This window comes from Taeniopygia guttata, chromosome 8 (genome assembly GCF_048771995.1).
Source record: "Taeniopygia guttata chromosome 8, bTaeGut7.mat, whole genome shotgun sequence".
NCBI lineage: Eukaryota > Metazoa > Chordata > Aves > Passeriformes > Estrildidae > Taeniopygia > Taeniopygia guttata.
This window is the reverse complement of record NC_133033.1, coordinates 30048879-30054529: the sequence shown is the minus strand read 5'-3', so window position 1 is coordinate 30054529 and position 5651 is coordinate 30048879.

Genomic DNA, 5651 nt, shown 5'->3' with positions numbered 1-5651 from the left:
CGCCGTGAGGTGCAGCCCTCAGCGAGCGGGCAGAGCCGCCCTCCGCAGCCCGGCCCGGCCCGGCCCCGCCGTGAGGTGCAGCCCTCAGCGAGCGGGCAGAGCCGCAGCCCGGCCCGGCCCGGCCCCGCCGTGAGGCGCAGCCCGTGCCGAGCCCTCAGCGAGCGGGCAGAGCCGCCGCGCCCCGCGGGGGCTCCGGGGAATCGGAATTGTCGGCGTTGGAAGGGAGCTTTGAGGTGATACCGAGCCCAGGCGTGCACCCAGCGCTGCCCATGGAAGCAGCGCCTCTTAAACACCGACTCCAACAGCTCCCTGGGCAGCCTGTTCCAACGCCTGAGCACCCTGATGGTGTTTTTTTGTGGTTTTGGGGTTTGTTTTGTTTTAATATCTAATCTGAATGCCCTGTCTCAGCCGGGCCATTTCCTCTTCTCCTCCCATGGGAAGAGACCGAGCCCACCTGGCTGCACCCTCCTGTCGGGTGGGTGATAGCGATGAGCTCCTCCCTGAGCCTCCTCTTCTCCTGGCTAAACACCTCCAGCTCCTCACGCCTTTTACAGACCCTTCATGAGCCTTGCTGCCGTTCCTGGACACACTCCAGCACCTCAATGTCCTTTTTAAAGAGGGGGGCCCAGAACTGAGCGCACACTCAAGATGCAGCCTCACCAACGCTGAGTACAAAGGGACAATCACTTCCCAATAATTCCAGATTAACAGCACTTCTCATTCTCCATGAGTAATGTGTTTCTCAATGTGCCTCAACTTGGCGCCTGGTGTGATTCTGGGGCTGCCCTGTGCATGAGGAGACCTCTTTAATGCGTATAAATATCTAAAGGGGAGATGCCAAGATGCTTTTAGTGGTGCCAGCCACTGGGAGGAGATACATGGGAGGTTCCACCTGAATAGAAGAAGTTTACTGTGCAGTGATCAAGCACTGGAACAGATTGCCCAGAGAGGCTGTGGAATCTCCCTGGGCAGATATCCCAGACCCGCCTGGATACAAAGCAAGGCCATGTTCTGAAATGGCCCAGTTTGAGCAGGGAGGTGGGAGCAGATGACCCTCTGTGCTCCCTTCCAACCCCACCCATTCTGTTATTCTGTGCAGGGCCACGAGCTGGATTTGGATGATCCTTGTGGATCCATTCCAACTCAGGATATTCCATAATTCTGTAAACTTCTGGCTTTCCTCTTAACATGGGTGACCATTTTGCCCATGTGTCCCTGTAAAGTGATGGTGCTGAGTGCCTGCCCGTGGCCTGCTGGGTTCCTTAGTCCTTAGAACCTCCAAGGCTGGCGGGATCACACCTGGAAGAGGAGCAGATGTTTGGAATTGGCTGGATAACAATGCCAACTGGAATGTTTTCATCCAGACAGCAGTGAATTCCCTCCAGGATGACAACAGGGTGCCTCAGCCCACCAAAGACTCCTGTGGTTGGTGCTCCTCCACTGCCTGTCCCCTCTGCCACCCTCCCAAATGTGTACCCAGGCATCCCAAAGGCCAGGAATCTGTCTCCCTAACCATGACAGAGCATGCCTGTGCATCAGACACGTCTGTGAAACTCAGCAAAATTCCTGCAAGGAGCAGCCGACTTTTGGAATCTTCTTGCAAGGTTCGTATCAATGGGTTTTATTGTTCCTGTGGCACGTGTCTTTTTGGTAGGAAGGGCATCCAAAGAAGAGGAGGTGTGAAAGGCAGAGGTGTCAGCCAGACTGCTGTTTGTGAGCTTCCAGAATGTGTGTGTGCTCTGGGAGACATGGGGAAATTGGGGTGGGAGGGAGCAGGCACCCCACAGGTGCCATATTCCAAGAGGAGGCCATTGTTCTTGGGGCACAAAAACCCCCACCCCTTGTCCTTGCCCAGGTGGACATGTCCTGGCTGCTCTGCAGGGCCAAGAAAATTCTGGGCATGCTGGGCCTGGCTCATATTGCCCCCAGCATCTGGAGAAATGTGCCAAAAAAACAGAGATGGGCATGCAATCTAAACCAGTCATACAGGAAGGGACAGGTTTGTGGGGTGCAGGTAAGGCCTGGCCCTGTCATTCCCAGGGATGGGGACAGCCAGCTTCACATTCCACAGGGACAGACTGCCAGGTAAAGTGCACCTTCCCGTGTTCCCAACTGCACAAGATGAGGGCCAAAACCATGATGCTGATGCTTGGGGCCACCAGGCTTTTGCATCACCTTTACCTGCAGGAGCTCCAGCACCAGCACTAGCAGAGGAAAGCAGCAGGAGGAGTTTGGAAGTCTCCTTGAAGAGGGACATGGCTTAGAGCCAAACTCAGGAGAAAGGATAAAGCTCCTCTCCCAGCTGAGAAATATTTCAAATTCACAGACTGGCTGAGGTCAGAAGGCTCCTGGCAGCTCAGTTTGTCCAAGCCCATGCTCAGGGGGGTTGTCTCAAAGCAGTTGCCCATGAACTTCTGCAGTTTTGATATCTCCAAGAAAGAGACTGCACAACCCCTCTGAACAAGCTGTGCCAGCACCCCATTACTCTCCCAGCAGATGTTTCCTGATGTTCAGAGGAAACCCCTTCTTTTTCAAGTTGTGTCCATGTCCAACCACTGGCTCTGTCTTTTCACCCTCCCTTCTGTTATTTCTATACATTAATAGGATTCCCCCTCAGCCTCCTCCAGTCTGAACAATCCCACATCTCTTAATCTTTCCCCACAGGAGAGGTCTTCCAATCCCTTCATCATCTTCATGACCCTTCAATGGACTCTCACCAGGAGCTCCTGTACTGGGGAGCCCAGAACTGGACACAGCACTCAGGTGCAGCCTCATCTGAGCAGAGGGGAAGCATCCCCCTAACCCAACACTTGTCCCAGAGCAGCCCAGGATGCCATTAGCCCTCTGCTAATGAAGAACCAGAACCCTCACAGCCTTCCCTGTGCATTCCAGAAGTCCCAGCATGTACTGGGACATGGGATCATTCTTCAGGACTTTGCAATTCCCTTTGCTGAACATCAAAACATTTCTGTCAGCCCATTTCTCCCTCCTGCAGATCTTCATGAAGGTGTCAGATGGGCTGGACCTAGTCACAGAGTTACTGTCTTCCACCAGACCTCACACCACTGATCACCACAGTCTGGGACCAGTCTTTCAGCCAGTTTTCCATCTACCTCTGGGTTTATCCAGTCCATGCATCACCACTACGAGGAGGTTTCAGGAGATCCTATCAAATACCTGACTGCAGCCAAGGCACACAACACGCCCTGCTCTTCCCTCACCCACCCAGGCAGTTGTTCCTTCAGAGGGTTATCAGCTTAAGCCCGACTTCCCCTTTTTGCATCCATGCTGACATCAAGTGTTTTGCCACCAACTGATTTATCCCTTTGCCAAGAGCAGTCCCCCCTTGCCTGACACCCCGCTGGTGCTAATGCCACCCTGCCTGGGAGGTCTTTTAACGACTGTCATTTATTCAAGACACTGGGAAAGGCTGAACCTGTCCACCTCTGCTATTCTGAGAGCAGAGGGGTTCCACAACAGCACCCCAAGCCACGAGTGCACCAGGACTTGCTGAGTGAGTGTGACAGATTGATGTCTTTAGACATTTTGGGGTGCATGCATGTGGGGGAAGGGGCAGGTCAGGCCTTGCCCTGGGAGGTAATGCCCTGCTCTGCACATCCCCAATCCCCAGAGCCTGTATCCCAGCCCTGCAGTGGCTGCCAATCCCTGGCACAGCAGAGGCAATGCTCCACACCTGCCCCTTGACCCTATATCCTCTTGGAGTTTTCATCACTTGAAACACCTCTGGAACGCACGAGAGGGTAGCTATACATGTCCTTTTCTCTATATTTTCTTGCTTTCTTCCTTAATTCCCTCATCTTGGAAGTCATGATCAATTTAAAATGGAATGGGCTTAAAAGTTTGCCAAGTTGAATGGGCCAATTTAATGCTCCAAGTGTTTTATGTCTAGTGTGTGCTACTCTAAACCTTTAGCTAAAGTTCTCTGATTTTCTAAATTTGCCAGCAAGGTCTTTTTGGTTGTTTTGACCTCTTGAGAGTACCTTGTCAGTATTTCTGCTGTGCTCTAACGCAGAGCACATCAACAACCACCAGCCCTTTTAAAAGCCTTGTCAGGTGAGTTTTTTGGGGCCTTACGGTGCAGGGGACCAGCCAAAAGCCAGAGATGCTGCCTCCTTCTTCACCAAGGGGCTGATCTGTTCCAGCAGCTTTGCTCCAGGTCTGGCTTAGACTTGCAGAACTAAGACAAGGTTGGCCAAATCTGCCAACTGGGACTGCAGTCAGCACCGTGCAGCACCAAATAGGAGACAACACCAGCATCCATTTATTCTGTCTTTATTCACCAGGGAGAGGAGGCCAGTGTTTTATCTTGTCTTCTGCATGAGGCCTGAGAAGCCTCACCAGTTCTGCAGAGCTTTGGTCCCTCTTACCTACACAGAATCAGCCCTTGGTCGTGGCAAAGCTGAAGTGCCTGGAGGAGTGCAGGCACACAGGGAAAGGGATAAAAGGCTGCCTCATCACAGAGCAAGAAGGAATGAGTCTGCCCCAGCAGCAGTCACTGGGGGAAGGTGTTTCCTTTCTTGTTCTCTCCAAGACCAAAGCTTGTCCCAGCTCACATCAGGCTGGAGAGCAATGGAGCATGGTCCATTGAACTCTTAATCACAGAGCAAAACCAATGCTCTGGAAAGAGTGAAAGAACCACGAGGGAGCAAGGCTAAGGGTGTCTGCTCCAAGCTTTGTGGGATGCCTGTGAAATTTTGGGTTTGGTAGGGCAAGTCAAGTCCTAGCAACACTGGCCAAAGAATCTTGCTGGCTACCATCCCACCAACCCCCCTCCATTGGCTCCCACCAAGCCCCTGCCCCAGTCACACTGCCCCATCTTGCAGGGGCCTCTCCAGGCATCCCTAAATCTTCACTACAACCCCACCAAGGCCCCTCTGGACATGGCTGTTGTAGCACCACCAGGTTAGGCAAGACTAAGTCTCACCATAGGCAAGGGAGGGCACTGCCTGGGCAGCCCTTGGGACAACAGACTGCAAGGACAGTGTCCTCCCCCAGGTCAGTGAAAGGGACACAGGACAGGCAAGAGCATGCTCTGCAAACAGGGAGCAGAGGACTGCTGGGCACCCAGTTTCACACTACCCAGATGGGACCTGTGGATGTCCCACATGCAGATGCAAAGCAGCCCAGGGACCACTACACTGCTGAGCCCTTCAGAAAGGCAGCTCAGCAGCTGCCTTTGATCAGCCATTGCCCCTTTCTTTTAGAAAAGGCTGCTTGTCCCTTAAGCATACCTCATAAACTCCAGAATTCCCCACACAAGAGCAAAACCCATCCAAGTGAGGAATGAGACACACCTCTGACCTGCCAGCCAACCTCCAGGCAGGTCAGCTCACGGTCAACTAACAGTGCCACCAGACACAGCCACCAAGCTCCAGAGGGGCTGACGGTATCCACGTGCTGTCCCCACACAAGCCAGGCACTGAGACTGCTAAAAAGGCCGTGTTTATATGGCCACGTACCCAGCACCACTTTCCAGGTGCTCACTGGAGGTGTGGCAGCAGCCCCACACCTGTGGTGGGAAGGGGTGTCAGGCACAGAATGGGATGCTGTTGAAAGGCTGAGACTTGGAGCTGCAGAGAGACAGGGGGAGACACTCCACATCATTCTCCCAGCTGCCAGAAGTGCTGTGC